Here is a 12,870-nt window from a genome sequence, read left to right as displayed (position 1 = left end):
TTTATTTATTTTTTTTAAAAAAGGAAGGGAACTGCCAACAAGCATTTCTGCTGATTTCATGGATTCTTGGAGCACAGCCAGCTTCAGCCTCAGGGTTTGGGAGACTACCTGCTTGTGGAAGACACGGTGCCAGAAAAGAGTCTGGGAAAGCCGGGAGGTCCATCTCGTCTCCAGTTTTTCTAGGAGCTGTGCCAGGCTCCCCCGTGCACTCCCTGGGTGACTTTGGCATCCCTCCCAGAAGTTAAGGCCTCTCACTCTCCATCCCTACTCCCACGGAAGACTTCAGGAGAGACCCCATGGTACATGTCACTTTAAACCAGGAATCCAAGGAAGTGGTGGCCCCAGAGCCACAGCTACCTGGGCAGGACTGTCTGCTTGTAGGTCCACAGGTCGAGGGTAGGGTAGGTACCTCTGTCCTTGAGGTGGAAACACCTCCTGTCCCTTGCTGGTTCAGGAAAGAAGGACATCACGATTGGTCCACGGTCCACGGAGCCATCCAGTTTCCCTGGAATGTATTTGTGTTTGCCGACTTGAAAACCTCTTAACAAAATAGTTGACAGGAGCCCCAGCTATGGAGCACGTAGTCAGCATCGTAGGCAGAGGTCAGCCGCGTGATAGGGCCCTTGGTCTGATGCCATACGTAACCAAGGATCACTCCTGAGAGCTGCAGAAATCCAGTCACCCCTTGGCACCCAGGAGGAGAGAGAGCAGCCTGGGGACCCTGCTTCGAGCAAGGTCACTGGGCAACTTCTTTGGTCTTCTGTTTTCTCATCCCTAAATTAAGGGAGTTGAATTAGATGATCTTAAAGGACCATTCTAGCCAAAAACACCCAAGTTTCCGATGAAGGGTAAATGTGAGGGACTTTGGCTGTACTTGTAGAGCGAAAAGGAAATGCTCTCCCGCACATCCCAGGGCTCCTCCCACGTTGCCTTAAGGATCACTGCTGTGTCACTCTCCCCCTTAAACCGTGCCTTCCTGAACCCTGGAGCCCCTGCTGGTCTACCTGGGTGGAAACCAGGTGTTGAACTGAAGAAGAGGCTTTCTTTTCCTGGCCACTTTCTGACCATGTTGGGTACCGGAGATGGAAAAAACGTTTTCAGTCCAAATTGTTCAGGCTGGTCATCTCCCGGGATCCGATTAACCAGATAAAACACTGAAGCTTCACTCTGTGCTCACGTGCGCAGCTTTGGACATGGCACGTAATCAATAAAGCCCGTGAGGGGAAATTGACTTAGTGGCTCATACTAATGGATCCCTAACAGGCAAAATGGGAGACAGAGCAGATAATCATGGCGAGGAGACATTTTGTCTAACTTACGGATATCCCAAGTGAATGTTTTTTACATTTTTATTCTTATTAACTTTGGTATGTGGGTAAAATGCCCAGGTCTTCAGGTGATTTGATAGCCAGTAAAATATGTCTCTACCTGACTGTCAGTCATAGTTTTCTGCATTGGGAATTTTCAAAATTTTCTGCCTCTTACGTGTATATTAGTGAAAGATGGGAGAAGATGCATCAGGGGCTACTAGCTTGATCCTGTTTTAAACCTAACTTCTGCCTCATTGTTTCTATGTAACAGATTTGATGGTTTCACTTCTCTGTCTTGAAATGACCAAGGAGGAATGGAAAAAGAAAGGAACACAATTATGAACATTCTATTTGTTTGTGTAAATTTTGGTCCCTCAATGTAAAATAAGGTCATACAGTCAGAGGCTTAGCTACAGAAGCTTAGCAGATACGTTTGCCCTTTGTAGTTGCCATCGAAAAAGCTTACCTTTTGCAGTATAACTTTAAATGGAGTATAATCTATAAAGACTTGGAATTACTATGTTGTACACTTGAAACTAAGATACTATTGTAAGTCAACAATACTTCAATAAAAAACAAGTGCTACGTTAGTTAGGCTCAGTGATTAAGTTTATATGCATGGGTTACATGTAATATATATTTGATACAGCCACATAAAAAAGAAAAACAAAAAACACACACAAAATAAAAAACCCAAATAAACCACATTTACATGCACCAATGTCAAAAGGTAACACTGAGTGAAAGAAGAGTGGTCTATCCTTCCATAGGTGTTGATGCCAAGGGCACTCCTTAATTTAAAACATCTGTTCACTGAACTCTGGATACCTACTGGGTATGATCCCTTTCCTCCCGTATCAGGCCCACTGAGAAGCTCAGGGGCAGCTCTCCTCTGCTGGCAGCTCCGATGGTAGGAAAAGCTTTTACAGATCTCCATTTGGTCATTTAGTCACTCAACAAACATCCACTGAGTATCTAGCATGGGCCACACACTCTGGAATGTTCAGTGGGATCAGGATCCCCATTTTACAGAGGGGAGTCTGGAGGCCCAGTGAGGTGAGGCCACCTTCCCGGGGTCAGGATTGAGCCAGGCTCTGTGCTGACATGTTATCTCTGTACCTCAGTCAGAGGGCAAGTGTCGGGGGGTTTCCTCTACAGGAGTCTCTCCCACTTCTGCACCCCAGGCTAGTCTTTTATTCATTGGTTACTTTGCTCTCCAGAGATCCCATGAGCACCTACTCAGTGCCTGGCCCTGTGCTGGGTGAATGGGAGACCACAGACTGGTGGGAGATGGACAGACATCTAAAGAAAGCATGATGTGAGACCAGATCCTGGGACATCTGCTCCAGCTCAGTTTCCATGCATTTGATTATTCACTGTGTATGTATTTTTTGAGCACTTACTGTGTACCAGACTCTTAAAGAGACAGACAGTTCCCCTTTATCCCTGAGGGGACCGTGACATACAACGCTGGTCCCCGCAGTGGTCACGTGAGAGGATTCTCATGATTGTCAAATGGACAGACACACACGAGACAGTTCTCCAGTTTATCATCACACACACACACAGCTCTCTGATGGCAGTGAGGATGGTAGGAGCCTCAAAATGAAAGAGGCCGATGACGGCACTTAACCATCAGATGCTGGGTGGAAGCAGTCATCCTAGTGTGTGGTGAGGTCCAGGGAGCCGCGGGGGGCTCCTAGCTCAAAGGACAGATGGAGATGATGAACAGCACCCCAAGGGGCAAAAGACATTGAGCTGCCAACAAGGGTCCCACTCAGAAAAGAAAATTAAGGATAATCAAGCGACTGAAGTCAATTGTCCCAATAAATCGTCACAATCCCTTGGCCATTTTGTGGACCCAGAACTCACTACCTGAGGAAGGAGAGGTCAGGTGTCCAGGACGAAGGACTAGCAACCCCAGGGCAGATGTGATCAGTAACAATTCCCTTAGTCTTTGCCCAAGATGACCTACAGCCACTTAGACCACCTGGACACCCTGAAGAATAGCACCAATGATGCCATGCTCATTGCACCGGAAGCACCAGAAGGGCCAGTTCACTTTCTAGTCCTTTCCTGCCACACCTAGGGAACAGAGCCTCAAGACAGAAAGATAAATGCTCAGCCAGGTGACAAAATGTTTCTTACGAGGCTTCCCTAAATCAGCACAGTCAGAGCAATACTTGACTGTCCTGGGTGGTGAAAATCTATCACCACGGGTACCAGGGGAATAAAGCAGACTTGCCAGGGGCCCTCAGGGCAGACAGATCCAAGTTAACTTAACCATCCCTGTAGGTCTCAGCTTATGAAGACCCCCAGCCCCTGGCCCAGAGATCCACCCCACCATTTAAAACCAACAGCCATGAAAAGATACAAGAGGCAGAAAAACACCATGAAATGAGTTTCAGGACGTGGCACGAGGTGGGTTCATGGTTCAATGTTAGATAATCCAGCAGGACATGGAGAAAATAGGTCGAGGGGACTTGTCATCTTCAAGCTCTTTGTGTGGTGCAGCCTAAGATGTCCCACACCACCCTTCATGGGACCCCTGGGGCCCCTCCTCCATCTCATGTTGATTGTATAGACAGCCATTTCCAAAGCTGCCTTTACTTTGTGTTTCTGTGAACTTCTGTCAAACGCTAATTGTCAACAGCCAGAAGAAAATAATAGTTTCCATTGGAAAACTATTGCTCAGTCAGCCATGGGGACAGCAGAGTTACAACAGGTACTGATGGTTGAAATGATTCTTCAGAGAAGCAGCATGTCATGTTCCAATGACCGTGGGCTTCAGAGTCAGGAGGACCTGGATTTGAGTCCTGACTCTACCCCTTGCTAGCTGTGTGGACCTGCACGATATACTTAATCTATGGAAGCCCCTACTTCTCTCCTTCCAGGTGAGATTGGCCGAGACCTGGGGCCCTTTACCAGAGTGTTTGCACCCGGACAAACGTCTTCTGGAGCAACAGAATACAGAGGAACTATAAGGGACTAACCTTAACTGCAAGCATGCGCAGTTGGCGTAATTAGGAACAATAAGATACAGAAAGGCCGCAAACCAACTGCTATTTCTAAGGTGCCGGGAGCAAAAGCCGGCAGCGCGCATGATCCCTGCACACGGCACGGCACCACGAGCGGGTGGGCAGTGCAGCTAAGCTACGTCTCCTGCCCGACCCACTGATCTGTCCCTACCCTCACCTCATTTAAGGAATCAGCCCGCCCTCCTCGGGGAGCGAGCAAATGCACCTGTTTCTTATTCCCTCTCCCTTGTGCTGCAGCATAAGCCCCAATAAAGCCTTGCCTGAATCTCTCATCTGGCCTCTTACCAGGTCCTATTGATTAAAGAGTCCAAGGAGCCAAGTCGGTAACGCAGGCAGTGGACAGAGCACTCTTTTAGAGCATCCTGTTTGCTGTTTAAGACTGTGCCCTCTGGGGTCAGAACTACGTGGGTTCAATTCCTGGCTCTCCACTGCTTTGGGTAAGTCGGTTCATTCTTCTGTGCCGCCGCTTCCCCATCTGCGACATGGGAATGGGGAAAACCCTATCTCCTAGGGTTGTCGAGAATAGGACATGAGTTCATTAAAGACCTCAGGCTGGTGTCCGGGTGAGCGACAGCGGCTGCATCTTCCTTACCCCGAGAGACACCGGCATTCGGTCGAGCTATTTCCTTCCCGGGACCAGCCGGGACATGGAGCCGGGCACCCAGCTGCTGTGGCCTCCGGTTATCTGCGTGGAGCGTGGAGCAGGGCCGGGAGTATGGCTGTGCCGCCGGCCGGGGTCAGGGTGGGGGTGGGGTCGGGGTGGGGGGCGGGGGAGAAGGCGCCGGCGTCGGGATCTGTCCCCGCCCCTGTCCCGCACCACCAAATACGTCCATGCGCTCCGACTGTCTGGTCAGCGGCCACCCCAGGCTGCTGCCTCCTGTCCAGACCTGGAGCTCAGCGGCTAATTTTAGAAATGACTTGCCCACTCAGCTGCTGCTATCACATTGGCGTGGGGGAGGGCGGGGAGGTGCAGGCGGGGAAGGGGATATGAGTGCCGGCGTCGGGCGGGGAGCTGCTGCCATTTCTCCTCTGTCCCTGCTCTCCGGGCCTGGTGGGTCCCTGCGCTGGGACCTGGGGAGACCCCTCGGACGGGAGTGGATCCTGTGACCTCAGCCCCGGCTGGAGGAGGTACCGTCGGGCTGGGTTTGACGGTGTGCGCCTTGTGAGCGGATAGGCATAATTTTCCAGAATGTACTTTGGGGGCTGGTCTTGCCATCTATTTCGGGCCTCTCGGCCTCTGAGCCCTCTTCCCTTTGGCTGGTTGCCTGCTTAGAAAACAAGAGTGTTTCATGGAAGGGTTTTATGACCAAACGCTGGGGTGAGGGGATACTTTTAAAGACCACCCTGGTCAGGCCCCAGCTGTTTGCTAATTATTAAATATATTTAGAGTCATGAGATAACCTTCATTTTGGAATCTCAGCCGCCAGACGGCAGGGGTTCGTATTTTCCCTCAGCTACCAGTGGTTTCTGCTTAACTGGGTGTCAGTAGATGGTGAGGAAGCCAAACGCTTCCGCTTTCACGTTTCCAACGCTGTTGAGTCTAAGCCTTGATTGTAGTGGTTTTTTATTCCATTTATTCCAAATAAGCATGGGGGCGGGGAAGGGGCTGGTGGACGGAGGTTTGAGTTTCACGTGGCCCAGTGAATTCACAGGGATCCTCTGTCCGAGAGGAGGTGTTTTCTGTGGCTCGCCCGTTGTGGGCATTTCTTTGAATGGAGAAGTGGCACAGGCCTCGGTGAGTGGTGTGGGCAGTGGGCACAGTGGGGAGGGGCTGTGTCTTCACATGGAGCTCCCTCCCTGGAGTTAGGCCTCAGGGCCACGGCCTTGGTGAGGCTGCTCCGTAGAGGTGGCCGGGAGGGGAAAGTCCAGTCGGTTCCAGTCTGGCCTCGAGCCACCGGGCCCGGAGAACTGCACGGCCGCTTTCACTCTGCGGCCGGCCGAGCAGATGCCTGGCCCGCTCAGTGCACCAGCTCAGGGGGGCCGAGGGGCCCACTGGGGCTTCCTGTGTCTGACAGGACCGTGGTTCCCTCAGGGTTGTCTTTGCTACTGACTCAGGCTCTCCTGTATCTGGGTGAGACGTCCAGGGTGGGCTGTGTAGTTTAGGCTGTGGATGAGTTCTAGAAAATAATGACACACAGAGAGAGACGGAGGAGGAGGAGGAGGAGGGTCTCCTGACTTTGGAGGGGCTGCGTGTCACCAGCGCAGATGTCTGGTGGCACCTGCACATAGGCCCGGTCACCTTGAATAGCCAAGTTTGGGCTCTGCTGACTCTGCGACCTCGGAGCAGTCCCTTCCGGGATCTAAGCTTTAGTTTTGCCTTCTAAACCCTGAGGGCCTTGGCGAGACCATCCTGGAGATGGCAACCAGGATTCAATATCCGGGGCAGCGTTTCTCCAAGGATGGGTCGTTGATTACCTCCACCGGCCTCACGGGGGTGGGGCGGGGAGGGGTGTGTTAAACATGCAGATTCCCGGGACCATCTCAGAACTCCTGAACGGTCCTGGGGGGAAGGGGCCCGGAAATTCACAGGTTTCAAACCTGATGGGCACGTCTGGTGGCCACCAAAGCTGGAGAAACGCCTTTCCTCTGTGGGAGCCGACAAACCCCCAGGGGGCTGCTGCTTAGCACCCACCTTGTCAAAACTCATGGTCTCACAGACGTGGAAAACATGCACTGTCCTCTGTTACGGTCTGATTATTGCAAAATTTCATGAGGCCCGTGTTCAGCCAGGGGCAAGACCAAGCGCTTCTGGGGGCTTTGTGAGATGAGATGAGAAGGCCCCAGCTGTACAGAAACTTTACTGTGCAGTTTCTGGCAGTAAAGGAGAGAACCTCCCGGCACGGCCAAAAGGATGGGAACTCTGGCTAGGTTCCTTCTAGGCCTTGTTGACACAGCCCTTCAGCGGCTCCTGGTTTACGTAGGAGATACAAACGACTGTCTGAACGGGCTGGTTTAAGCAGGTGGTTAGTTGCTGTATGGCGACTGTGGTATATGGCATATCCTTGAATGTTTTTAACTAATAACTTTTATTTTTTAGAGCAGTTTTAGATTCACAGCAAAATTGAGGGGAAGGTATAGAGATTCCCATACACCCCCGTCCCCACGTTCACAGCTTCCCCCGTGGTGACATTCCCCACCAGCGTGGGATGTTTATTACAACTGATGAACCTTTACTGACACGTAATTATCACCAAATGCATAGTGTCTGTGATGGTTCACTCTTGGTGGTGTATATTCTATGGATTTGGAAAATGCATAACGATGTGTATCCATCATTATGGTATCCTATAGAGTAGTTTCACTGCTCTAAAAACCCTCTGTGCTCTGCCTGTTCATCCCCTTCTCCCCCCAACCCCCCGGCAATCACTGATTGTTTTACTGTCTCCACAGTATTGCCTTTTCCAGAATGCTATATAGTTGGAGTCTACAGTACATACTCTTTACAGATGGGTCCTTTCATTTAGTAACATGCATTTAAGTTTCCTCCATGTCTTTTCACAGTATCCTTGATATTTAAGCTATGTGAAATTTAATTATTTGAAAAATGGAGAAAGTCGGCAAGTGGAGGGCGCCCCCCCCCCCCCGGGTGCTGTCAAATCCAGCCTCACCCGTTCACAGATTGGGCAGCTGAGGCACAGAGAGGGTTAGCAACTTGCCCAAGGACACACAGATTTGCAGTGATGGCATTGGGCTTAGAACAGCCCCTGCCTTCCAGTTTGGCATTCAGGAAACAGCCTGGGGCTCCCCATTTTAGGAATAATAACCCAATTTTTCCTATTACCCCCACCCCAAAACCTTCTCAACTATCATCCTCCAAGCCTCAAACGAAAGGATTAAATCTCAGCTCTAGTTTCAACAAAAATGAACTTTATTACACAAACAAGCTCATTGGGATGAGAGCTGCTGGGATATCTCATAACCATCAAGGCAGAAGTCAATCTCTCCCCTTCCCTTCGCGCTCGCTCTCGCGCTCGCTCTCTCTCTCTCTCTCACACACACACACACACACACACACACACACACACACACACACGCACACATGCACACGCGCGCATGCGTACACCATTCATTCTAAAGGACCCAGAGCCAACATCAGCTTCACCTGAATCACCTCCCCCGGCCCCGTCATGACTCACCCAGCTCCGTAATTTTCCTTTCCTGTTCTACACTGTGCTTCTCCCTGGTACTTAATTACTTTGAAGAAGTACAGTTTCTGGCAGTAAAGGAAAGATCTTAGAAAATCGGTGAGGTGGATTTACCAGATACTCAGCCAGCACTCACGCTCAGGGAGTCAGGGATTTCAAGGTCCGGGGTCCCAGGGGAATTCATCTCCGCCCATAAAAGATTGTGTGTGTGCATTTTCAGCTGTTTCTTGGGTACCAGCTGGGGTTTGAGTTTCAGTTTCATGGAGGGCAACCAGATTAGCTGTCGAGTTGAGAGAGAGAGATGGTTGCTTACTGGGATTAAATGTCTGCTTCACACTGGATATTGCTGTGAGCTTGGGCATGAGTGATTAGTCCCATTTTACAGATCAGAGGCTTAAGTGACCCAAGGTCATGCAGAGTGAAGTGAAAGTGGGACTTGGTGCCTTGCTGCCAGAGACTTGTTTATTTAGTCTGGTCTAATAAACAACGTGAGCTAAGATAACCAATTATGCAACACTGTTCCACCGGGACAGATAACAAAGCCTATTCAAACTAATTATCTCATTTAATCCATTGACAGTCCAGGAGGGGGCAGCATACTGTTCCAGTTTTCTCGAGGAGAAAAGAGAATCAGAGAGGGTTAGTGACTTGCCTGGGGTCACAGAGCCACTAAGTGGCGATGGGTCCAGGAATGGCTTCTCCTCTTATTCTTCTGTCAACAGTGGGTTGACTCATTTTCTCAATTCTTTCTATATCACATCTATTTATTGTTTGAAGCAAGATTATTTTGCCCTTTTTTCCCCTTAACGCTCCTCTCTACTTGACATGATTCTTCTAGACCAGGGTTTCTTGACCTCACCACTATTGACATTTGGGACTGAATAATTCTTTGTGGTGGGAGGACTGTCCAGAGCATTGTAGGATGTTTAGCAGCGTCCCTGGCCTCTACCTGCTAGATACCAGTAGCAGCCCGTCTCCAGCTGTGACAACCAAAAATGCCTTCAGGCATTGCCCAATGTCCATGCGTGAGCACAATCACCACCTATTGAAAACCCTGATCTAGTCTAGCTCTGTCCAACAGAAATTTCTTCGATAATGGAAATGTTCTGTATCTCTGCTGTCCAGTATGGTAGCCACTAGCCATGTGTGGAATATGTGAAAGTGCCCGGTGCAACTGAAAAGCTGAAGGTTTTTTTGTTTGGTTTGGTTTTTAATAAATTTATTTATTTTTTAATTTTTGGCCGCATTGGGTCTCTGTTGCTGCGCGTGGGCTTTCTCTAGTTGTGGTGAGCGGGGGCTACTCTTCATTGTGGTGCACGGGCTTCTCATTGTGGTGGCTTCTCTTGTTGGGAGCACCAGCTCTAGGTGTGCGGGCTTCAGTAGTTGTGGCCCGTGGGCTTCAGTAGTTGTGGCTCACCAGCTCTAGAGCGCAGGTTCAGTAGTTGTAGTGCATGGGCTTAGTTGCTCCGAGGCACGTGGGATCTTCCCGGACTAGGGCTTAAACCTGTGTCCCCTGCATTGGCAGGTGGATCCTTAACCACTGTGCCACCAGGGAAGCCCCTGAAGTTTTCATTTAATTTTAGTTAATTTAAATTTAAATAGCCCCATGTGGCTAGTGGCTGCTGTGTTAGACAGCAAAACTCCAGGTAGCAAGGGAGCAGGGGTAGAAAGACAGCCCTGTGATGGAGCAATCAGGGGAGCCTCCCAGCAAAAGCCTGACCAGCCTCTTGCCTCACTGTGGCAGGCGAAGCACCAGGCTGGAAACGGCAAATACTTGGCACAGGCGTCACTCCTAACCATTCCTGCGCCAATGGCAGACATTGCTAGTCGATCACCACACACTTTCTTGCTAGTTCAGCCATAGCTCAGGATCCTTCTCAATACAACACTCCAGGCAGCCCCCAACTACAGATCAGTAGATGCTAGCATTTGAGAGAAATATTATTGCTCATCCCTAGGCCAGGAGGCCCATCTGGAAGGTCCAGGATCTCACCAGGCTGTAAAGTGGCTGGCAAGGGACATGTGGCCAACCTGGGTCAGTGAGGCAACCACGGATATGGAGAGCGGAGAGGCGATGTGCTGGAGGAGCCAAGATTTTTCTATTTCTTCAAGAAACACTCAGAGCGTGATTTAGGGAGAGAGGAAGCGAGTGGGGGGAGAGATGAAGACCTGTCAAAGCCAGCTGATGTGCAAAGCATTTGGAGATTTTTATTGAGCTGGGTGCAGTATTGCAATTTATGAAGAAAAATACGTATTTGGTCATTCAGACCAAAAATATATATTTGGTCGTCTCCCACATGGCCCAAAGCTTAAACTATTTTCTCCCTTTTTGGAAAAAAAGTAAATAATTTGCTGACCCTTATTCTAGAGAGGGTTCTGAATTGCCCACAGAAGTGGACTTGCTGGATCAAAGGAAATATACATTGAAAATTTCAGTAGATGCTGCCCTTCGTACTTGCACTAGCAGTGTATGAGATTGCCTGTTCCCCAGTATCGTCACCAACACAGAGTAATATCAGACTTTCCATGTGGCCAGTTTGATAGGTGAAAATGGTATTTCACTACCATTTTTATAATTGTACTTACCTTAAAATTGTACTTGTACTTACCTTATTAGCAGTAAGATTTAGTATTAGGGAGTAGGTGTAATAAAATATATATTTGGTCTTTGTCTCTCATTCCTGGCACAAAACTTCTAAAACCTGTGGAATTTCCAGATAGGAGTGTCTTTTGATATTCATAACAAAACCCTTTCAACCACACCTGAATTTGTGTTAATGAGGTGACTTTTGGAAAGCCTCTAAGGAAGGGGCTGGTTGCCAGGGGAACCAACCAGAATTAGAGGATTGGAACTTTCAGTCTCTTCCACCCTCCCCCCACCCCCTTGAAGGGGAGAGGGCCTTGAGGTTGAATCAATTAATCCTGTCTACATAATGAAGCTTCAGTGAAATTAAAAGAATGGGGTTTGGAGAGCTTCTGGATTGGTGTACATGGGGAGGTGCCGGGTGGGACAGCATGGAAGCTTTGCACCCCTTTCCCCATACCTTGCCCTATGCATCTCTTCCATATGGTTGTTCCTGAGTTAGATCCTTTTATAATAAACTGGTAATCTAGTAAGGAAAAAAAATATATATATATATATATTTTTTGGTCATCTCAAATATATTTGGCTTTCCAAAAGTCACCTCATTAACATAACAAAAGGCACCTTTAAAAAATTAATTTTTATTCGAGCATAGTTACTTTGCACTGTTGTGTTAGTTTCTGCTGTACAGCAAAGTGAATCAGCTATACATATACATATATCCCCTCTTTTTTGGATTTCCTTCCCATTTAGGTCACCACAGATCACTGAGTAGAGTTCCCTGTGTTATACAGTAGGTTCTCATTAGTTATCTATTTTATACATGGTAGTGTATATATGACAACTTTATCACTCTCCACACTTAGGAAATTCCAAGGGTTTTGAAAGCTGTGAGTCCCAAATATATAGATGGGGTTTGCAGTGCTTCTGGGTTGGTGAACACGTGGAGACTGGGGGTGAGAGGTGCGTGTAGAGAACGTTGAAGCTTCGAGCCCCTTCCCCCCTACCTCGCCCTGCGCATCTCTTCCATCTGGCTGTTCCTGAGTTATATCCTTTTATAATAAACCGGTGATCTAGTAAGTAAAATGTTTCTTTGAGTTCTGTGAGCCACTCTGCAAACTGATCTAACCCAAGGAGGGGCTCGTGGGAACCTCTGATTTATAGCCAGTTGGTCAGAAGCACAGGTAACAGTCAGAGCTTGGGATTGGTGGCTGAAGTGGGGGCGGGGGGAGGGCAGTCTCGTGGGACTGAGCCCTTTACTCATGGAATCTAATCTTATGTCTGGGGAGATAGTGTCAGAACTGAGTTGACCTGCCCCCACGTACACCCTGGCACACACACGTTGGAATTGGGTCCAGGAACTTAAAAGACTGGGACTCGACCTCAGTCAATCAGTAGGCGACAGGGCTGCTGCAGAAGGCCATCATAATAAAGTCAGTAACGGCTCACAGGTGTACAGAGGGCTAGTGTCACCCCCATCCCCAACCCCCCGGAAGTGGACAGGAAAGACTGGAGCTCCCGTTTGACAGATGGGAGAGTTGAGGCCCAGAGAGGTTTGGCAACAGGCAGCATGGGGCCCAAGCTCAGATGTGAGGGCTCCAGGACTGACGTCTGCCCCCCGAAGGGCATAAGCCTGCTGCGCTCACCGTGGTCAGCCTCTTGTGGAGGGAAGTGTCCCCTTGTGCTGCAGAGAGCAGTCTAGGAGGACACTCCCAGGGGACAGTGGCCCGTGTTCTGAAGAATCTGGGAGCTATGAGAAATTGCTCACCTGGCAGATGGTTGAAGGCTCCAGA

The sequence above is a fragment of the Leucopleurus acutus genome (assembly GCF_964270905.1).
Source record: "Leucopleurus acutus genome assembly, chromosome: 13".
Classification (NCBI taxonomy): Eukaryota; Metazoa; Chordata; class Mammalia; order Artiodactyla; family Delphinidae; genus Leucopleurus; species Leucopleurus acutus.
This window is presented reverse-complemented; position numbering follows the sequence as displayed.